This window comes from Scyliorhinus torazame, chromosome 10 (assembly GCF_047496885.1).
Source record: "Scyliorhinus torazame isolate Kashiwa2021f chromosome 10, sScyTor2.1, whole genome shotgun sequence".
Taxonomy (NCBI): domain Eukaryota; kingdom Metazoa; phylum Chordata; class Chondrichthyes; order Carcharhiniformes; family Scyliorhinidae; genus Scyliorhinus; species Scyliorhinus torazame.
In genome coordinates this window covers 164,044,166-164,068,198 of record NC_092716.1, presented here as the reverse complement: position 1 = coordinate 164,068,198, position 24,033 = coordinate 164,044,166, and positions in this window count along the sequence as shown.

Genomic DNA, 24,033 nt, shown 5'->3' with positions numbered 1-24,033 from the left:
TGGTCAAGAAGTCTCCCAACCGTCCACTGGTAGGAGGTCCTACCCGATGCCCTTAGGTAGCTCCTCTGTACGGCCACGAACGAGACCCCTCACAACTGTTTGTTTGACTTCCCCAGGAAGTCCACCTCTGGGGTCTCGCTTCCAAGTTGGCTGGCGACTCCGGGACCAGTTCTATTCCGGAGGCACGTGAGGAGCCATAAGACAGACCCACTAGTCGAGAGGCTCCAACTGCTACACGCAAACCCTCAATACGCCTACGTCAAGCACCTCGACGGCAGGCAAGACACCGTTTCCCTGCGAGACCTGGCACCCGCTGGCTCTCCCACTGACACCCCCCCTTCTACCGCCGCTCCCCTCCCTGCACCGGCTGCCGACTCCGACAATGCCCCCCCCATAGCGCCCCCTTCCCCCCAGCTGGTGCTGGCACCAATCACCCTAGTCACCCCAGATACCCCCCCTGCTCCAACACGGGCAAAGGCTCAGACAACCGTGCTCCCGGATACATCCCCACCGAGGATGACCGTATCCGCCACACCACCGCCGGAGCTGAGAAGGTCAACATGGACAATCAGACCACCCAAAAGACTGAACATTTAATCCCACTTCACCCCCGACGGACTATGCATTTTTTTTAAACAGGGGGTGAATGTGATGAATGATAACTGTATAACTGTACCTTTGATGTGATGATCCCATTAAAACCGGGTTTTGAACCCTGGGGGACTCTGCCCACGGCTCCGCCTCCCCCGTGAACTGTATATAAGGTAATGTTCAGTGGGCAGCGTGCAGTGAGCACACTTCTCGGCAGTTGTCTGGTTCTCTGCTAATTAAAGTCTTTGAATTATCAATCTTCTCTCTCAAGTTGTAATTGAGGGTACCTCAGGATATCTTCAAGATAATGTATTTCAATACAGTACTAAAGTAGTGTTGTCCTATTAGAGATATCATATTCTGGATAAAGCCAAGGCCCTGACTGTTTTCTCAGATGGACCTCGTCCGTGGCTGGGATTCTCCGGTCCCGCCGCACTGAATGGCGTTTTGGCTGAGCGCTAAATTCTCCAATTTCGCTGGCAGCAGTGGTGGGGCGAAGAAGTTCGGAGTATCCTGGCTGAAGAAAACATTGTACAATTCAAAATAGAGCAGGGGAATTCTGGCCAATAGTTATCCATCAATCCACATCACTCAAAAATAAATTATCCGGTTATTATCACGTTGCTGTTTGTGGGGCCTTGCTGTGTGTAAATTGGCTGCTGCGTTTCCTAGATTTTGGTCGGAAAACATTTTTGGTGTGTGGTAGTATGCATTAGGGGTCATGTGGGACTGTGAAGCCGTGATGCCATTGGCTGACAGATCCCGGGTCCTGGTTGGCTGTTGATCTCTAGCTTCACCCTGAAGGCTGAGTATAAGAACCAGGAGTTCTCCCCGCAGCTCCAGTCTGTTGCTGAACTGCGGGGAACAAGTCACGCTTAATAAAGCCTCATCGACTTCATCTCTATTCGTCTCTCGTAAGTCATTGTGCGCTACAATTTATTAAGCGTGCTTAAAGGACTATGGAGCTCAGGATCGCCCCGGAATGCCTGCGGATCAACCCCCACGCAGTGAACTCAGCAGCAGTTTTTAAACACTGGCAAGCTTGTTTCGAAGGCTACCTCCGAACGGCCCTCGGCCGGATCACAGATGACCAGAAACTACAGGTCCTACACTCAAGGGTAAGCCCGGAAATTTACCCTCTCATAGAAGACGCAGAGGATTTCCAGACGGCGTTCGTAGCACTAAAGAGCGTCTACGTTCGCCCAGTGAACCAGGTCTACGCACGCTACCAACTCGCAACGAGATGGCAAAGTCCCGGAGAATCGCTAGACGAATTCTACGCCGCGCTGCTAATTTTGGGACGGGCCTGCAGCTGCCCGCCGGTAAACACGGCTGAACACACGGACATGTTAATTCGCGATGCGTTTGTGGCAGGTATGAACTCTCCCCAAATCCGCCAAAGACTGTTAGAAAAATAGTCGCTAGGACTCTCAGAGGCACGGGCCCTTGCAGCTTCCCTAGACGTGGCCGCGCAAAACGTCCGCGCGTACGGCCCCGACCGCGCGGCAGCCCCTTGGGCTCCGTGGACCCCCGTCGCGACAAACCCCCCCCTCCTCACAGGCTTGCGCGGTTCAGACGCCAGGTCATCCCGGGGGGGCCCGCTGCTATTTCTGCGGGCAGGCGAAACACCCCCGGCAGCGCTGCCCGGCCCGCGCAGCGATTTGCAAGAGCTGCGGCAAAAAAGGCCATTTCGCGGCTGTGTGCCGGTCCCGGGGGGTCGCCGCTGTCCCCGGAGAAGAAAGAGTCCAGCGCATCCCAAACGCTCCCCAACCTCCCCAGCGCCCCATGTGCGACCCGCAGGCGCCGCCATTTTGGGTCCCGGCCACCACGAGGGGTGGATGGGCGCCGCCATCTTGTGACCCCCAGCCATGTGCGATGCATGGGGGTGGCCATTTTGTCCACCCCCATCGCCATCTTGGGACCCCCCAGACATGTGCGATGCATGGGGGTGGCCATTTTGTCCACCCCGCCGCCATCTTGGACGACAACAAAGGACCCCAGCATCGACGGCTCCACGGGGTTCGAAGAAGACGCTGAGACACTGCGACCACATCTGGCCTCGGTGACGCTGGACCAAGCACGGCCCCGTACGCTCCAGACGACGACAACAACGGTGCTGATCAACGGACACGAGGCACCATGCCTGATCGACTCCGGGAGCACCGAAAGTTTCATCCACCCTGACACGGTAAGACGCTGTTTCTTGACCATCCGCCCAAGTATGCAAAAGATTTCCCTAGCTGCAGGATCCCACTCCGTACAGATCAAAGGGTTCTGCATAGTGACCCTAACGGTGCAAGGGAGGGAGTTTAAAAACTACAGGCTCTACGTCCTTCCCCAACTCTGCGCGCCCACATTACTGGGATTAGACTTCCAGTGCAACCTGCAGAGCCTAACATTCCAATTCGGCGGCCCAATACCCCCACTCACTATCTGCGGCCTCGCAACCCTCAAAGTTGAACCCCAATCCTTGTTTGCAAACCTCACCCCGGATTGCAAACCTGTCGCCACTAGGAGCAGACGGTACAGCGCCCAGGACCAGACATTTATTCAGTCCGAAGTCCAGCGGTTGCTGAAGGAAGGCATAAGGTGGTAGTAGTAAAGACAGGGGAGAAGCAAAGGATGGTCATAGACTATAGCCAGACCATCAACAGGTACACACAGCTAGATACGTACCCTCTCCCCCGCATATCCGACATGGTCAATCGGATTGCCCAATATAAGGTCTTCTCCACCGTGGACCTCAAGTCCGCCTACCACCAGCTCCCCATCCGCCCAAGTGACCGCAAGTACACAGCCTTCGAGGCAGACGGGCGACTATACCACTTCCTAAGGGTCCCATTTGGCGTCACAAACGGGGTCTCGGTCTTCCAACGGGAGATGGACCGAATGGTTGATCAACACGGGTTGCAGGCCACGTTCCCGTATCTCGACAACGTAACCATCTGCGGCCACGATCAGCAGGACCACGACGCCAACCTCCAAAAATTCCTCCAGACCGCTAAAGCCTTGAACCTCACATACAACGAGGACAAGTGCGTGTTTAGCACAAACCAGCTAGCCATCTTGGGATATGTAGTGCGCAATGGGATAATAGGCCCCGACCCCGAACGCATGCGCCCCCTCATGGAATTTCCCCTCCCCCACTGCTCCAAAGCCCTGAAACGCTACCTGGGGTTCTTTTCATATTACGCCCAGTGGGTCCCCCAGTACGCAGACAAGGCCAGCCCCCTAATACAGACCACTACTTTCCCCCTGTCGACAGAGGCTCGCCAGGCCTTCGGCCGCATCAAAGCGGATATCGCAAAGGCCACGATGCGCGCCATCGACGAGTCGCTCCCCTTCCAAGTCGAGAGCGACGCCTCCGACGTAGCTCTGGCGGCCACCCTTAACCAAGCGGGCAGACCCGTGGCCTTTTTCTCCCGAACCCTCCACGCCTCAGAAATCCGCCACTCCTCAGTGGAAAAGGAAGCCCAAGCCATAGTGGAAGCTGTGCGACATTGGAGGCATTACCTGGCCGGCAGGAGATTCACTCTCCTCACTGACCAACGGTCGGTAGCTTTCATGTTCGATAATGCACAGCGGGGCAAAATTAAAAATGACAAGATCTTAAGGTGGAGGATTGAGCTCTCCACCTTCAACTACGAGATCTTGTACCGTCCCGGAAAGCTGAACGAGCCGTCCGATGCCCTATCCCACGGCACATGTGCCAACGCACAAATAGACCGTCTCCAAACCCTCCACGAGGACCTCTGCCACCCGGGGGTCACTCGGTTCTACCATTTTATAAAGTCCCGCAACCTCCCCTACTCCGTGGAGGAGGTCCGTACAGTCACCAGGAACTGCCACATCTGCGCAGAGTGCAAACCGCACTTTTTCAGGCCGGATAGAGCGCACCTGATCAAGGCTTCCCGTCCCTTTGAACGCCTCAGTCTGGATTTCAAAGGGCCCCTCCCCTCCACCGACCGCAACACATACTTCCTGAACGTGGTGGACGAGTACTCTCGTTTCCCTTTCGCCATCCCCTGCCCCGACATGACAGCGGCCACAGTTATTAAAGCCCTCAGCACCATATTCACACTGTTCGGTTGCCCCGCATATATCCATAGCGACAGGGGGTCCTCCTTCATGAGTGACGAGCTGCGCCAGTTCCTGCTCAGCAAGACTATAGCCTCGAGCAGGACGACCAGCTACAACCCCCGAGGGAACGGGCAAGTAGAGAGGGAGAACGGCACGGTCTGGAAGACCGTCCTACTGGCCCTACGGTCCAGGGATCTCCCAGTTTCACGGTGGCAGGAGGTCCTCCCGGACGCTCTCCACTCCATCCGGTCGCTGCTGTGTACCACCACTAATCAAACGCCCCATGAGCGCCTCCTTGTCTTCCCCAGGAAGTCCTCCTCCGGAACGTCGCTGCCGACCTGGCTGGCAGCCCCAGGACCCATCTTGCTCCGGAAACATGTGCGGGCGCACAAGTCGGACCCGTTGGTCGAGAGGGTTCACCTCCTCCACGCGAACCCGCAGTACGCCTACGTGGCGTACCCCGACGGCCGACAGGACACGGTCTCCCTGCGAGACCTGGCGCCCGCCGGCAACACGCACACCCCCCCGACACCGATCACCCCCTCCCTGCCACCGGCGCACCCCGCGACCGCCCCCTTCCCGGGAGGATCGGTCCTCCTCCCATGTCCGACCAGGAGTGAAGCAGAAGCAGACACCGTAAAGCTCCCGGAGACGACAACGCTGGAACAAGCACCTGCACCACCACTGGGGCTGAGGCGATCGACAAGGAAGACCAGACCACCCGCTCGACTCGTAGCATCGGTGTAACACAAGAATGTTGTGGGACTATAACGAGAAGGTTCTGTTCCTCTTACGAATATTGTAAATAGTTCACAAACCCTGTACATAGCCCAGTGTAGGGCAAAGTGTAGGGCACTGTAATGACATGGTAAAAGTTTTTTTCCTCCCAGGACCAGCCTTGTAAACCCCTACCACCATGCGAAGCACCACCCCGCCGGGTTCATTTTTAACAAGGGGTGAATGTGGTAGTATGCATTAGGGGTCATGTGGGACTGTGAAGCCGTGATGCCATTGGCTGACAGATCCCGGGTCCTGGTTGGCTGTTGATCTCTAGCTCCGCCCTGAAGGCGGAGTATAAGAACCAGGAGTTCTCCCCGCAGCTCCAGTCTGTTGCTGAACTGCGGGGAACAAGTCACGCTTAATAAAGCCTCATCGACTTCATCTCTATTCGTCTCTCGTAAGTCATTGTGCGCTACATGGTGCAAAGCAGTTTGGGAAATCTGAGGTTACGAACAGCACTATATAAATGTAAAATATTTATTTTTTATACTGTCAATATTTCACTTCAGATCTGATTGCTTTTCTCCAACTTTCTTCCAGTATTTTCTGCAATGGTCTGAGAAGGACTGGCTAAAGGCAATTACCAGTGTTTTAGAGCACTACATCTCTGATTCTTGTTCAGACTGTTTAATTTCTCATTATCTTTGTAACTTAGAAAATACTTGAAAACAGAAAAGCAGGTAACAGGAAAGGTAGTTAAACAGGGCTGGTGTAGATAACATCCAATTCATGTCTGCAAATCCATCTCCTATTGTTCATCCTTGATTCTCATTAAATGTCAGTGCTCGTATGCTGCATCATGCAACTGTTGTGTTTGCCAAGTACAGTTCTCAGACAGCTGGCTGCAAGTCTGAATGTTTATAATGCACTGCACTGGAAGCCCCTGCAGTTTACATTTGCCTATCTATGTCTGTGCTCGCAAACCGAGTGGCATTAGCGCAATAGAAAGTGACTTTTCTCTCTCTGTCTATATCTTTCTCTTTCACTTTTGAGTTCTCTGAGTTTCTTTTGGACTATTTGTTTCTCTTTGATTCCTTCATATGATATCATGTACACACCATGAAATATTTACATATATGTAAAATGTTAGCGCCAGCAAAGTAAAAAACACCTTTGCACCCTTTATCTGCAAATATCTCTGTTTTCTGTTATTTTTATTTCCCTGAGTTTCCTCTCTTTAATTCTCCCATATGAAGTAGGGGACACACTGTGAAATATTTACATGTATGTAAAAAATCTAAGCTAAATAAACTATCAAAAATAACCATTTTCTGAGAGATGATCGAGAAAATTAAACGCCTTACATCAAATCTGTTACAGAATTGTTAATTGTGGGATTGAAGGAATTATTCAGTTTTGTTATCTTTGACCTATTTTAAGATGCTCTGACATATTGAGTTTATCTTAATATTTTAATTGCAGATATATGTATTTTGAACAAAAGGACGGGATTTTTAACACCCCCACCTACCACCCGCGCGCGGCGTGTGATCTGGCGGTGGAGGCGGCTTCCCTTTGCACGCTGGCGGTATCTTCCAGTCACAGAAGATCATAGAATCCCTACAGTGCAGAAGAGGCCATTCGGCCCATCAAGTCAGCACCAACCCTCCAAAAGAGCAGCATACACAAGCCCACTTCCCTGCCCTAAGGGGCAATTTAGCATGGCCAATCCACCTAACCTGCACATCGTTGGACAGCTGGCCCTGCCGATGTCTGCAACATTTTGCCTGGCTCGCCTGTCCCGCCGCCGGAGAACCCGCCATGGGAGGGGTCCTCATCGGCGGGGATGGAAGATCCTGCCTGTGGAAAAGGCCTTAAATTCTTGCCGAGAGAATAGTTACAGCACTGAAAGAGGCCATTCACCTTGCTGTGTCCATCCGTGCTAACTCTGTGCAAGAAGAATTCACCTAGTCCCACCAACCCCCGCCTTTTCCCCGAAGCCCTCTACAATTTTTCTCTTTAGATAAATGTCCTGTATAATTTTTACAATCTTGTTTTGTGAAACTTAAGCGCCAGTGAGTGACAGTCCATTGCAATGTACAGTCACAATGGTTAAACATAATCCTGTGAAAAATTACTGATGATCTCAAGCACAGCATTTACAAATGTAGAGAAAGGTTCTGTGAAACCACTCTGGCAGCACCAGAAGAAGACTTTAAGGAATCATAGGGCCTGGAAGAATCCAAAAGGTCATCCACAAAATGCATCATTTGTATGTGAGTCTTTTCAGGGGTAAGACATTAGGGCTGTTTGGAGGGCACTAATAAATCCTCTCCACCATTCTGCAGCATCTGCAGCAATAAGGCCATTCCGCCACTACCCAAGGTTAACTGCCAGACATTCCCAGGAATACCGGAAGGGCTAATGGGAGGGAAAAGGATTCCATCGTTAACATGTGGCTTTTGCATGCGGTAAGATGGGGAAGGAACAGCCATTAACAACTGTGATAGAGGCAGGGAAAATTGTTCTGGGACCCAATGTCTTGTTTGGCCCCCTTTTCTATCTCTATCAGTCTGATTTCAGGGGAAATGGACTCCATGGTATAGAATTATTAACATTTCAAGAAAATACCCGTCAAACATGGCATGTAATCATAATACTCTTGATAAATACCAACATATTGTCATGATATTCAGGTGAACATCATAGCACATACATACATACATAATGATGGACAGATCAACAGACCAATCAACACACACAACACGACAGCCAATCACAGGCAAGAGCATACACAGTACAAAACAGGGAACACGACACTTCCAGGGCACTCGAGCAGGAGATGGCTCAGGGCACAGACCTCATTGCCAGCCACTCAGACATTCACCATGTGCTGAGTACCAGAGTTTACTCTGTTAATAGTTGATTGAAATAAAACTGCGTTGTACCATTCGCAACCGTGTTGGTTCGTCTGTGTATCAGAGTACCTAAAACTTCATGATACCAGGAGTGATTTGATACCTACCCACAAATCTGCCATCCTGCGCCATGGACACCGTCAACACACCGCAGCCGTTGCAAGTCGCTGGGAACCTCGACGTCAATTGGAAGCTGTTCAAACAGCGCTTCCAGCTCTTTCTGGAAGCCAATGAAAAAGAGAGCGCCTCAGTCACCAGAAAGATCGCCATCCTCCTCACCACCGCAGGTCAGCATGCCATCCATGTCTACAACTCCCTGGTGTTCGCGGAAGGCGAGGACAAATCCAAATACAAGACGGTCCTTCTCAATCTCGACCAACACTTCAACATCGAGGTCAACGAGAGCTTCGAGAGGTATGTCTTCCAGCAGCGCCTGCAAGGTAAGGATGAGCTCTTTCAGTCATTCCTTACGCATCTCCGCATCCTCGCGCAACCCTGCGGTTACGACACCACCTCAGATTCCATGATTCGGGACCAGATCGTTTTTGGGGTCGCTTCGGGCACCGTACGCCAGCAGCTCTTAAAAATAAAAGGCCTCACTCTAGCCTCCGCAATCGAAGCCTGTGTCTTGCACGAAAACGCGACTAGCCGCTATGCCAGACTAAAGAGAGAGGCACGATGTGTATGTATGCCATTATTGACTGCACAAATATGATTCTTGCACCAAACCTTAACTGTCATTAATTGAAGCTCTAGTTACTTTTTTGTTCATGGGATGTGAGCATCACTGGACAAGACCAGCGTTTGTTGCCTCGAGCTAATAGTTCTTGAGAAGGTAGTCGTGTGATAGCACTTCAATGTTCACACAGGACTCACATCCAGATGTGGTCTACTATGCCAACAAGGCAACACACTTTATCCTAATTGACTGTCAAAGAATACACTAATTTTCATGTTCAGCAATTTTGCTGGCAACAGCTCATTTTGTTTAATACAATATATCTGTAAAGGTTATATTAGGTCCATTGTTCAGTGCATTGTGAAATCAGCCAGGCAGTTAGTTGTACTAGTTCCAACATGACTGAAGCATAATTCTTGCATAATCTCACTAGGCTGGGAAATGTATCTTGTCGGGCTTGGCGCAGTGCCAATATAATTCCAGAAGTGTTGTGGTACAAACCTTTGAATCCTTTGCATCCCGGCACCTCTCAGTTTTACTGACAAGAGCAAGAAATTTATTTTAATTCAGATAATGAGGTAAAATATTCATTAAATGGACAAGGGAGAAACTCTAAAGAAAATCTTAAATTGTTTTAAGAATGTACTGCTGAAAATGAGGATAGGTAAAAGATAAAAGCAATAGGTGAGAGAATCTCCTCTTGACATTGAACAGTATTTCTGCCTCTGAATCTCCCATTAATAGTATACAGGGAGTTACCATTCATCAGAAAGTGAACAAGACTAGCCATACAAAAACTGACGGGAGAACATGTCTGAGGCTAGGAATTCTGTGGCACGTAATTCACGTCCTGAATCCTCCATCCCCCAAAAGCCTGTCCACCTTTTACAAGGCGCAAGTCAGGGGTGTAATGGAATACTCTCCACTTGCCTGGATGAGTGCAGCTCCAACAACACTCAAGCAGCTCAACACCATCCAAGGCAAAGCTGCTCGCTTGAGTGACACCCCCATCTACCACCCTAACCTTCCGCCCCCAAAGTGCTGTGGCAGCGTCTAGAAGATACATTGCAGCAACTCGCCAGTGCATCTTCCAAATGCATGACCTCTACCACCTCAAGAATGGGCAGCAGAAGAATGGGATAACAAATGCCTTGCAAGTGCTCCTCTAAGTCACACAGCATGCTAACTTGCAATTTCTGCTCCTTCACTGTCACCAGGTCAAAGTCCTGCGGCGGCATTCTCCGTTCCTGAGACTAAGTGTTGACGCTGGCGCAGGATTCATCGAGTTCCATGGCAGCAAAACTGGCGCCGCACCTGGGCAGATTCAGCCACTGTTAAGGGGCTAGCACCGGCACGACATGGAACACAATCGATTCCCATGAGAAACGGTACTGGATTCACGATTGACACTCAGGAGGCTGACAAGCTGCAGCTGCGTATACACACTGCACTCCCCACACACACCATCCCAGCCACCAAGATGGCAGTGGGAGGGCAGCCCCAAGATTCATGGACGCCGAGCTGGAGACCCTCCTGGACGCGGTGGAGGAGAGAGGGATGACCCTGTACCCAGCTCAGGAAGGAGGCTGCCAACTGCTGCTATTCGTCATGCCTGGGCGCAGGTGGCAGAGGCAGTCAGAGTCGTGGACAACACTGTCCGGACCGGCCAGTGGTGCTGGAATAAACTGCACGACCTACTCAGGGTGGCCAGGGTGGCAAGGCAACCCTCCCTTGGCACTAACCCGCGTCCCACACACCCGTTACCCGACCACCCCCCCAACCTGGAGGGAGGCAGCACCCCCACCCGGCACCGCATGCCACGGGCGAGGAAGTGAGACCCTGCTGAGTTGCAGTTCCCCGTGACACGTGTGTCAATGCTCCCCCATAACCACGCCCACACCACCCGCACCATCAACCCCACCCTCACCTCCCCTCCACCCCCACCCTCACCCTCACCACCCCGGCTCACAGTCTAACCATGCGTCTTGTCTTGTGTCTTGCAGGACCTGCTGGAGATAGGATGGGTTCATCTGGCTTCCCCCACCCCCATTCCGTGAGCCCAGCAGTGACGAGAGCAGCTCGGACAACAGCCCACAGCCTGAGACTCAGGACTACCCGGAGCTCAAGTCAGAGGATGACACTGACCTCCCTTCACTGCTCCAACACCCTTCACCATCCCAGAGCCACTCATCTTTAGTGAAGAGGCTCCTGGGACTCTATCTACTGCGTGCCACACAGCTGATCCATTGCAGCAGGGGGAGGTAGCAACACCCTGGTTGTCGAACGGTCAGAGGGCAGGACGACCGCAGGAAATAGCTGCCTTCCAGATGGATTTCGGGCTTCTGGAACGGACAGTCCCATCGATTGTGGAGACGCAGACGCAGAGCAAGGGACCAGACGAGGGGTTGTCGGCGAGTATCCAGCACCTGCAGGTGCAGTTGGAGGAGTCCAACCACATGCAGGACGTGGAGTAGGTGCCGACAATGCGTGCCACCAAGGCCAACACCGCATGGGTGGCATCCGCAGTGGAGGCATTGGGGAGTGACCGTTTTGGCTATGGATCTGCAGGTCCAAGGCCTGGAGCATTCTATGTAGGCGCTGGCCGAGGCCCAGCAGAGGGTTGCTGCCTCACATATCCAAGAGCCACCTGAAAATTGCAGCGGTTCTCCTGAGCGTGGCCCAGTCACAGCAGGCCATGACTGGGAATGTCTGCGGCATTGCCCAGGCACTGCCCGACGCGGCACAGACACAGAGGGAGGTGGCCCAGTCTCAGAGGGAGATGGCGCAGTCACTGGCTGATGTGACACAAACCCAGAAGGCGGTGGCAGAGTCAATGAGTGATGTGGCACAGTCCCAGATGGAGATAGTCCGCTCCCTGTGCTCCATGGCCACGAGCATGCAGACCCTGGTTGAGACCAGAGCGGGATTCCAGGACTGGCAGCATCGGGTGGCGGGGTGAGCCTTTGGGGATAGCTCCGCTCGCGCCCCCATCCCATGGAGTAGCCCAGGGGCCATCGGGCACCCTGAGGGAGAAGGAGGTGATGGGGCTCCTGATGGTGACTCCCGCAGAGGAGGTACCGGAATACCGCAACACCTCGCACTCCCCCCTTTTCCCCTCTCCCGTCCTTGGCTCATCTGGTGGATAACGGGCAGAACAGGATGGCACCACACCATGGGACACCCGAGTAGCAGCCGGGCCCATCCAGACCCGGCTGCCCCAGAAGACGGCTGCCAATGGGGACCTATGTCGCAGGGCGGGAATCACAGCAGGCTGCCTCCACTCCTGCTGTACCATCTGGGGATCCACCAAGACTTAGCATTAGGGCCCGTAAGGCCAGAAAGTTAGACACCAGTTAACGTGGCACGGGTGAAGTGCAGCATGTGGCGCAGTGGTTGGCACTGGAACTTCGGCGCTGAGGACCCGGGTTCGAATCCCGGCCCTGGGATACTGTCCATGTGGAGTTTGCATATTCTCCCCATGTCTGTGTGGGTTTTACCCCCACAACCCAAAGATGTGCTGGTTAGGTGGATTGGCCACACTAAATTGCTCCTTAATTCGAAAAGAAAAATAATTGGCTACTCTGAGTTTATTTTTAAAAACTTGGCACGGGTGCAGGGGACAGTTTAATTATAGGGGGCCAGGGCACAAATCTGTATATACGTTGCTACATTAAACACTTGTTCACACTGTTGCAACCTGCGTTGGTGCTCCGTCAGATGGGTGTGAGGGTTCAGCTGGTCTGGGCGGGCCAGAGAGGAGGAGGGGGGGGGGGGGGGTTGGGGGAGGGGGGGGGGGGGTGAATGTTGCGGGTGGCCAGGGCTCCCATAAGACCATAAGACATAGGAGCAGAATTAGGCCACTGGGCCCATCGAGTCTGCTCCGCCATTCAATCATGGCTGATATTTTTCTCATCCCCGTCTCCCTGATCCCCTTATTAATCAAGAACCTATCTATCTTTGCCTTAAAGACACTCAGTAATTTGACCTCGACAGCCTTTTGCGGCAAAGATTCACCACTATCTGGCTGAAGAAATTCCTCCTCATCTCTGCTTTAAAGGATCGTCCCTTTAGTCTGAGATGGTGTTCTCTGCTTCTAGTTTTTCCAACAAGTGGAAACATCCTCTCCACGTCTACTCTATCCAGACCACGCAGTATCCTGTAAGTTTCAATAAGATCCCTCCTCATCCTTCTAAACCCCAACGAGTACAGACCCAGAGTCCTCAACCGTTCCTCATACGACAAGCTCTTCATTCCAGGGAACATTTTTGTGAAACTCCTCTGGACCCTGTCCAAGGCCAGCTCATCTTTCCCTCCCACTCCCCCTCCCAACCATCCCCACAGCCGCCACCCCAGGACTCGATGGGACTGTGTGATGGAATGGCCAGCTCACATCCAGGGATCACCCAGGTGGACGGTGGAAAGTGCTATCATGGGCAGGAGTCAGACGATGGCACACGATGCGGAGCACCAGAGCTCATCGCAGAGCTGGTTGTCATCATCCTCCTTCCCATGGACCAGATTGCTAATACTGCCAATGCAGGGTCCGCACCCCGCATTGAGGCAGGTTATGTATCACGGAGGGGATGCAGGTGAGGTGGGGTGGCCATGAAGGTTGGGGGGGAGGTGGGGGGGAGAGGCAGGGGTGGACCTGGAGATGATTAGAGCATGCCATGCACGTTGGCCCAGGCGCACACGTCGTGCGGCCTCCCGTGCCTGCCTGGGCCCTATGTCCTGCCCATCCTCGCCCTCCCCGCATCCTCCTCATCGCACAAGGCCTGGCATTCATTCTTATCCTCCAGCACGTCGCCTCTCTGCTGCACGATGCTATGGAGGATGCAGCAGGCCTCCATGATGCGGGCGACTCTCAGCATCATCATGGAAGGCCCGTCCAGAACGATCCAGGCACCAGAACCGCATCTTCAGGAGGCCGAAGCACTGCTTGATCACGGACCTGGTCGCTGTATGGGCATCATTGTAGCGGGTCTCTGCGTCAGTCTGTGGCTTTTGGATAGGCATCATCAGCCAAGACCGCAGTTGTCACCCAGGAGCCAACCCCCCAGCCGAGGGGTGGGGGGGGCATCTTGAACATGTCAGGAATCGTCGAGTGATGAAGGCATCGTGCACACTGCCCAGTATCGGGTGAAGGAGTGCATGATGCACAACTGATGGTCACATACCAGCTGCCCATTCACCGAGTGCAAGCCCTTTCAGTTTGTGTAGAGCGGCCTGACATCTTCAGGTGCTCATAGGGGGGCATTCATCCCGTCGATCACCCCCCTGGACCCGGGACATGGCGGCGAACCCCACTGCCCGGGCACCCTGGTGGGCTCAGTCCACATTGAAATGGATGTATTGTGCCGACTGGGCGTATAGGACAGGTCCCCACTCAGCTCCTCGAAGGACCCCATTGCGTAATGATTCAGGGCGACCGTCACCTGGATGACCACTGGGAGCGGGTGGCCTCCCCCATACCCCTGCATTGCCAGGTGTGCCATGATCTGGCATATATGTCGCCCTGCTCAGCCAGAGAGTCTGATGGCATGCCCGATCCGGCAGGTCCTCGAATGACAGGCGTTGCCGGTACTCGCGAGGCCTCATGCGGCGTCTCCTTGACACCTCCTCCTCCTCGGCGTGTAGGGCGGCTGGCTCTCCAGCTTGGGCAGCTGTCTCCTGTTCCTCTGCGGCAGGCTCTGCTGCTGCCCGCTCTGCTGCTGCAACTTCCTCCTCCTCGAGCAGCGTCAATACGTACAGCTGCAGGGCACCCCCAGGGCTGCAGCGACTAGCAGGGAGACCATCATTGCTGGTTGTGTTCCAACATCCATTTGGTGCAGGGGGTGAAAGGCCGACATGTTAGCATGGTGCATGCCACCGTGCCCAACTTGGTCCAATTGGCTACATGGTAGCCCTGGTTGGCACTGCGGGCCCTTTCCCCACATGTCCCTCCCCATCCCTGCACCCTTGGCTCCAACAGTGACCAGCACCGCGGGGGCCACTGCTGCCAGGGGTACCATCGCTGGCACTGCCTTTGCCAGCGATAAGCTCTGTAACCCCATAGGGGCTACAGTGGGTGCTGTCCTGGGTGGGCCACATAATGCCCTGCCGGCGGTTGGTGGCCGGGTTGGGAGGGGGCTATGGCAGAGGGTCGGGTGTGGGGGCACCCATGTGGCTGGTGTCACTCTGCAGAACCAGGGGCCAAGGTGGGTGGTCAGTGGGGTGTGCAACAAGATGGCTGCTTTGCAGACCGTGGCATAGGCGGTCCATGCCTGGACACCTCCCCAGACCCTTCCCCTCTGTTACCCCCTCCCCCCCGGCCCTAGCAGGGCCGCCCCCAACTCAGCCAGCCCAGTCAGTGTTCAGCCCAGCCAGTGCCCAGCCCAGCAGCCGATGGTCGCACCTCTTTGTGTTCTACCTCCTCTCTCTCCCTCAGCAGCCACGACCCCGGTTTGGCAATTTTTAAAAGCACAAGTGAACCGCGCCGTCGTGAACTCGGCAGATCGGAGGCAGCAAACTGCAGAGGCCCCGGAGAATACCGGGTTAGGCCCATTAATAAAATGCAAATGGTATTTACTGTATGTGTGTTCTGGGACGTATTGGCGCCGCTGTCAAGGCGACGGAGAATTGTGATTTGGCGTCAGATCGGCGCCCGCCACGATTTTGGTGTCGGAACCTAGGGGGCGATTCTCTGATATGGAGGCCAAGTGCTCGCGGCGTCGTAAACGCCGTCGCATTTCACGACGGCGCGAACAGGGCCCGGGCACGACCTATTCTGGACCCACATCGTCTTTACGTGGTGCCAGATGGGCGCCGTGCCAACCCACGCATGCGCGGGGAACGTCTCACGCACGCTGGCCCCTCACCAACATGGGGACGGTGTTCTGGGGCCGCGCGCGGAAGGAGGTAGGTCCGGGGGGGGGGGGGGGGGGGAAGAGGCCGGCCCGCCGATCGGTGGGCCCCGATCGCGGGCCGTACTCCATCGGAACGCCACCCCGGTGAAGGAGCCCCCCTCCCACCCCACAGGCCCCCCCCCCCCCCCAGCATTCCCACGGAGTTCCCGCAGGCAGCGACCAAGGGTGGTCATATCGTAGCGGCCTCTCGGCCCATCCGGACGGAGAATCGCACCCCTGGAATTCCCTCTCTAACAGCCCTTTGGCTGATCCTTCACTGCACACACTGCAGCGGTTCAAAAAGGCAGCTCACCTCCACTTACTCAAGACTGCGCAATAAATATTGGCCTTGCTGATGATTCCCAGATCCTGTGAGTCAATTAAAAAATCTTGCATGGATTTCCTAGACTGGCTGAAAGTGATGGAAAGCCAATGAATCACCTGGGAATGATGCTACATGTGCAAAGGTACTGAAAGATGAGGGATCAAATCTACACATTGCAGAAGGAGTCATCAAAAAGTAGCCAGAAATAGAATGGATGGCTAATTGGAAAGAGAAAATAAAGGGTGACAAAACAGATGCAAGGAATCACAGACTCCTTCATTTAGCTGCAACCTCAGCTCCATATTCTGACCTACCTCCCCATAAACTTTCAACACTTGGCATATCGAGAATTTATCCAATATAAATTTGTCAGCTGCTGTGGTGGGATTTAAACCCTTGTTCCCAGAGCATTAGCCTGGCTCTCTTGATTACTAGTCCAGTGACATTCCCACTACATCACCATCATTGAAAATGGATTTCAATTTGCTTTAAAGTTAAAGTACTTTGTGAAGTCACAAGAGTGTTAAAAGCACTATGTAAATCTAAGTCTTTATTTTATTCAAATGTAAGTTCTTTTTATTTCTAATTAAATAAAAATGAAGGGCGGAACTCTCTGAACCCCGCCGGGCCGGAGAATCGGCGCAGCGCCGTGCGAATCGCGCCACGCCGCCCTGACACGGGGAAGCAATTCTCCACAGTGAGGAGAATCGGAGCCATCGGCGCCGACGTAGCGCTGGTCGGGGTATGCGCCGACTCTCCGGCACGGGCCGGCGATCCGATTCTCCGGGCTGGATGGGCGTTGAAGGGTCCGGGGGCGGCCTGTGGGGAGGGGGGGCGGGGGGGGGGGGGGGGTGGCGTATGTAGAGGCCTGGCCCGTGAACGGGGCCCACCAATCGGCCGGCCGGCCTCTCTGCCCCCGGGCCTCCTTTTCTCCGCGCCAGCTCCTGTAGCCCTGTGCCAATTGGCGTCGTGGCTGCCGTGGGTACGAAGGTCACTGCGCATTTGCTAGTTGGCGCCGGCCCAACTTCGCATGCGCGGACCCCGCGCCGCCGGGTTCAGGCCGGGATCGGCGGAGGCCGCTCCAGTGCCATCCTAGCCCCCTGTGGGCTGCAGAATGGGGTCCCGGAACGGGCGCCGACACCAGAGTAAAACACTCACGTTTTTACTCCGGTGTCGGCCCTTAGCCGCACGTTGGGAGAATCCAGCCCGAACTCTTTTGTTTCAGTAAATGGCAATCAGCTATTGAAGACAGACAGGCCGGTCTCTCCCATTCATGGGAACAAAACTGTTTACAGTCATCAAATAATGTTTGCAGAAGGGCCTGTTGGCTTTAGTTCAATAGTTACAATAATATTGAGATGTGGTTCATAAGCAGACTAACTTTTTTAAATTAACCACAGGTGACAGGCCCTTATTTTGGATTTGTTTCTTTCTCATTTGAATGTGTCTATTCTGTGTGTTCTGAAATATCCCTTTAAATATCTGCCACTGAAGATCTGTTGATCGATCCCTTGAGCACATTTCACAGTTCACTCTGGATATCTTTATTATGCTTTCATAATTGCCCTTTTTAAAGTTTAAAACACCAGTCTTGGACACACCCTTCTCTCCCTAAAATGAAATGTAAAATTCAATCATACTATAATCGTTGCTACCTCGCCTTCAGCATGAAGCTATCAATTATTCTTATCTTATTGCACAATACCAGGGCCAGGAGTCATGAGATGAATGCGCTCGAGCTGGGAAGGCAAATCCGGAAGCGATTCACAATCCCTTGCCATGCAAATTTAAGCATGGCAGGATTGCGAGGGATTCCATTGTGAATCCTGCTATCAGGCCGTCATTTTGAGTGAGGTCGGGCAGCTGGGTACCCTCGTAACACAATTCCGCCCCCCCCAGAGGTTTTCTGAATCACCCCCACCGCTAGTACGAGGGTGATCGGATCACCCCCACCAGAGACCCCCATGAGTTCCTGGTGGGAGTCTGTGTAATTGGGGGGGTCTCTGGTGGGGTGGGGGTCTCTCTCATGGGGGTGTCTCTGGTGGAGGTCTCTCTCATAGGGGGCAGTCTCTGGTTGGGGGGAGTGGTGGGGGTGGGTTCAGAAACACTTGTATTGTGGGGGGGGGGGGGGGGGGGGGAGAGTGGCCCTCCAATGGACTTTGGGGGCAAGTCCCTTAAAGAGTTACTCCCGCGAGATCCACCACATCAGGGCCACGGTTGTAAATACCTGCAACAATTCTCGCCCATGTGAATCCCGGCCCAGAGAACTGGAGAATCACGCAGGCTTGGAGAATGCGGTGCCTGGTTCATCAATACGATGCAAATGGATCTAAATGATCTATTTTCATCCTCCCATTGGTGTGGGGCGTGAACCTCAATACTGCCGCCAGGGGCAGCTTGGTGGCGTAGTGGTTAGCACTGCTGTCTAATGGCACCGAGGCCCCAGGTTTGATCCCGGCTCTGGGTCACTGTCCATGTGGAGTTTGCACATTCATCTCGTGTTTGCGTGAGTTTCGCCCTCACAACCCAAAGATGTGCAGGGTCGGTGGATTGGCCACGCTAAATTGCCCCTTAATTAGTAAAAATGAATTGGGTACTCCAAATACCGCCGCCAGTGGGGTACTAGAGCATTGGAAAGCTGATCCCGTTTTTTGCCCGACGCTGGATTCTCCACTGCATCAGGAACTCAGCTACCGACAGCAGGCGGTGGAGACGCCAGCCCCAGGTTTAGTATAGCCTGGCCTCCAGAATGTACTGCTCTAAGAAACTATCCTGAAAACAGTCTATGAACTTCACTTGGCTACCTTTGCCCATCTGATTTTTCCAATCTTTTGGTATTAAATTGTCCCATGATTATCACCAGACCTTTCTGACAAGCTCCCATTATCTCTTATTTATACTCTGTCCCACCATGTAGTTACAATTGGGGGGCCTTTACACTCCCACAAGTGACTTCTTGCCTTTATCATTTCTCAACTCAACCCAAACTTCTTCTATATCCTGGTTTCCTGAACTTAGGGTATTCCTTTTTAATGTGCTAATACCATAATTAATTAATGGAGCCACCCTCTCCACCTTTTTCTAACTCTGTGGTCCTTCTTAAATGTCACCTACCCTTCAATATTCAGGTCTGAATCTATGTCCTTCGGTAGCCTTCTCGGTAATGGTCATCACATTGTCCTGATTAATTTTTATTTGCGATATAAGTTCATCTGTTTTGATTTGAATGCTACATGCATTTAGATACAGAACCTTTAGTTTTGTCCTTTTATTATTTTTGTAGCACCTAGCTTTACCTGCTGACTTACTCTTAGATTTGTACTCTCTACTTCCTGCCATAGTCTGTTTATCATATCCCATTAGTACATTCCTCGCCTGCCTCATCTCTATTCTTTTGTAAACCACATCTTCCCAGATTTGATCCCTTGCCCTAAATATTCCGTTTTAAACTCTGTCTACGTGCCCAGTTATGTAGCTTGCTAGAACATCGGCCCCAGCGCAGATCAGGTTAAGACCATCCCAATGGTAGAGATTCCACTTCCCCATTGCAGGTACCAGTGCCTCACAAACCAGAATTCACATCTCTCACACCAGTCTTTGAGCCATGTATTCATTTTTCAGTCTTATTTTTCCTATGCCAGGAGCCGAGGTCCCAGGTTCGATCCTGGCTCTGGGTCACTGTCCCTGTGGAGTTTGCACATTCTCCCTGTGTTTGAGTGGGTTTCGCCCCCACAACCCAAAGATGTGCAGGGTAGGTGGATTGGCCATGCTAAATTGGGCAGCACGGTAGCATTATGGATAGCACAATTGCTTCGCAGCTCCAGGGTGGCAGGTTTGATTCCGGCTTGGGTCACTGTCTGTGCGGAGTCTGCACATCCTCCCCGTGTGTGCGTGGGTTTCCTCCGGGTGCTCCGGTTTCCTCCCACAGTCCAAAGATGTGCAGGTTAGGTGGTTTGATAAATTGCCCTTAGTGTCCAAAATTGCCCTTAGTGTTGGGTGGGGTTACTGGGTTATGGGGATAGGGTGGAGGTGTTGACCTTGGGTAGGGTGCTCTTTCCAAGAGCCGGTGCAGACTCGATGGGCCGAATGGCCTCCTTCTGCACTGTAAATTCTATGATAATCTATGTGCAGGGTAGGTGGATTGGACTCGCTAAATTGCTCCTTAATTGGAAAAAATGATTTGGGTACTCTAAATTTGTTTTGTTTAAAAAAAAATTATTTTAACAAACAATTTTATTGAGGTATTTTTTGGCATTGTAAACAGTTACAGATAACAGAAATGTGCAAACATCAATATAATACCAATACTTCAATCAAACCATACTGCACATGCCCGCTCCTCTACCATAGACACTACCCGCCTATTTATCCCTCCTACTCTACTCTAATCTCCCCCCTCCCCCCCCCCCCCTCTTCCTCCCCCCCCTCCCCCTGCTGATGTTCACTCTCCCGCGAAGAAGTCGATGAATGGTTGCCACCTTCGGGCGAGCCCCAGTACAGATCTCCTCAAGGCGAACTTAATTTTTTCCATACCCAGAAAACTTGACATGTCCGAAAGCCATAGTTCGGTCTTCGGGGGTTTTGAGTCCCTCCATGCCAGAGGTATTCGCCGCCGGGCTATTAGGGAAGCAAAGGCCAGAACATCTGCCTCTTTCTCCCCCTGGACTCCTGGGTCTTCCGAAACCCCGAAAATTGCCACCCCTGGACTCATCACCACCCTTGTTTTCAGCACCCGGGACATGACCCCCGCAAATCCCTCCCAGTAGCCCCTAAGCTTAGGACATGCCCAAAACATGTGAACGTGGTTTGCTGGTCCTCCCGCGCATCTAGCGCACTTGTCCACTACCCCAAAGAATTTGCTCATCCGAGCTAACGTCATGTGGGCCTGGTAAACGACCTTAAATTGAATCAGGCCGAGCCTGGCACATGTTGCGGTTGAGTTTACCCTACTCAGGGCTTCCGCCCACAGCCCGTCCTCCATCTCCCCGCCAAACTCCTCCTCCCATTTGAGTTTCAGTTCCTCCGTCTGGGACTCTTTCCCCTTCATGAGCACCTTGTATATATACGAGACTCTACCCTCTCCTCCTTCTCCTCGAGAGACTATTCTGTCCTGGATCCGTATTGGCGGGAGGCGTGGGAAGGATGGGACCTGTCTGCGTACAAAGTCCCGCATCTGTAAGTACTTAAAGTCATTTCCCCTTACCAGCCCAAATTTCTCCTCCAAGCCTCTCAAACTCGCAAAGCTCTCCTCCAGGAACATATCGGCCACCCTCCCCACCCCCGCCCGCGCCATGCTCGAAACCCTCCATCCATGTTCCCGGGGGCGATTTTTAAAAAAAACCATTTATCCTATGCCACTTTGCACATGGCTCAAGTAATAATCCAGAAATCATTAGCTTCGAGGTTCTGCTTCTGAATTTGGTGCATACCTCCTCATACTGACCATGCAGAATCTCCTTCCTCATCCAGCCCATGTCATTGTTATCATTATAAACCACGGCCACTGGGTCCTCCCTCTCCCACTGCAAGTTCCTCTCCACCTGGAGATGTCCCGAACCCTGGCATCATGCAAGCAACACAGCCACCTGTACTCCTGCTCCTTGTTACAGAGAACAGTGTCAATCCCCCCCACCGTACTGTCCGTGAACTACACTCTCCCTCTCATTATACAGTTAACTACTACTGTAGCCATCTGGGGTGGCCACTTCCAACTAGGTACAGAGCAACTCGCAAAGACTGATGGGTAAAATGGACAAGCCAAGAGTCAGGCAGGCTCAGAGCCTGAAATGCATATTTGTCAGCAAAGTCCTGACGACATCGAAACTCCATCCCATTAGCATGTTAATCAGGCTGATTAGCAGGTGATGGCCCATCTCCCCCAACACAAAGGACTGGTACTCCAGCAACCGCAGTCACAGACATTTCGGCACCACTCCCTGTCCAAGGGAAACGCAAACAACGGGGTCAATGACTGCTTGAGACAGGCCCAGTCATCCAGATCCCCGCCCACTTATTGTTTAAGGAATCGAACGGAATGATCAGGGGTCACCCAAGTAGTAAGGCCCAAATCGAAGGACCGCCCAAAAGAGAGCGAAAGCCCCCCCCCCGAGTATAAAGGAAGAATTTGCCATATGTTCGCTCACTTTTGGCCTTGGTACCCCGGTCACGGCCATCGCCAACTGCAGCAACTCCAGAAGCAAGTTCAAGTTCAACGCCCACTACCAGACATTTGAGCCCAGCTGAGCAGCAGTTACCCCTTCGAACCCAAGAGATCCAGAATTGAACAGCGGCCATTGTTTCCTGATCTAAGCCGGGTGCCTGAAGTTAAGTACAGGTTGTCTTAGTAATAGGTGTGGTTAACTAGTAATGTTTTTGTTGAATGATTGATTGTATGTAAATAAAGTACCCTTGACCTTGAACTAACTAACTGGTGTTTGGCTCTTTGATCGATAGCCGGTTGAAACTTGTGGTGGTATCATTCGATACCTGGCGACTCTCAGCATTCGGACATAGACAATATAGAAAGAAGGCAAATCCACTGTTTGCCTTAATTGGAACAGAGGCACAGAAAAGACCAAGTAGTAGAGATAAATCGACAACACTACCACAATATTTTTATGTGCTCTCCTGCTTGAGGGTTTTATAAGACCATTCAGCCCATCGAGTTTGCACCGATCCTTGGAGATTGTGGGAGGAAACCGGAGCACCCAGAGGAAACCTGCGCAGGCATGGGGAGAAAGTGAAAACTCCACACAGACAGTCACCCGAAGCCGGAATTGAACCCGGGTTCCTGGTGTTGTGAGACAGCAGTGCTAAGCACTGTGCCGCCCCATGGTCAGTCATCACATCCACCCTGTATCGTAATATACACATCAGTATATGATGGTGCAGAGACACACACTGACTGACACACTGCAAGACCAATCAACACACACAACACAGCAGCCAATCACCAGTTAGGGTACGGTCACTATAAAGACAGAGGGCACTAGTTTTTCCGTTCATTCGGGATGCAGCCTCTGAGACAGACAGAGCCCGCAGTCAGTAGCACAAACATCCACCATGTGCTAGCAGTATAGGCTGGTCAGGTTAGGCATAGGTCTTCAGTCAATCTAACATAGTGTGGACCCACAGTGCAAGTATGTTTAACAGCTCTTAGTTGAATAAAATAGAGTTGTACTATTACAAGTGTTGGTAGCCTGTCTATGTTACTGCTAAGGTAAACACAGTCTCCACAGATCCAGAGTACCCAACACATCACCCTGTAGCCCCCACTCTCATCCAAATAAGCCGAGAGAACCTTTTGGACAGTTGCAGAGGCTGACACTCCTGCACTCTTGCCCTCTGGGTCCCCTTACTTGCCTCATTTGCAGTCAAACGCGAGCGCAGTCAAATGCGCTCCCACATGCTGCAGCCTTGACACATCACCCGTCCTGCCATATTACTAATGTGTTTTAAACATTTACTTACGTAAATTATTTACTTATTTATAGTGTTTTTCATATATTTTATTAACTTTATCGCCAAGTTGTGGATTGTGAAAACCTTAGGGATAGAGTAGATCTTACCCACTTACCAGATTCCCACCAAAATACTAGCTCCTTTCCCTGTAGTAGAAGAAGTATCAGTCCTAAAGGGTGAGAAAGATGGTGGGCCACCGGCTGCTGAATTCTCAGGCGCCGGGGCTTTCGCGGGGGCGGGAATCGCGCCGTGCCGGTCGGCGGCCGCTGGGAGCGCCCCCACCCCCGGCGATTCTCCGGCCTGCGATGGGCCGAGTGGCCACCGTTTTAGACCGGTCCCGCCGGCGTATATTACAACAGGTACTTACCGCCGGGA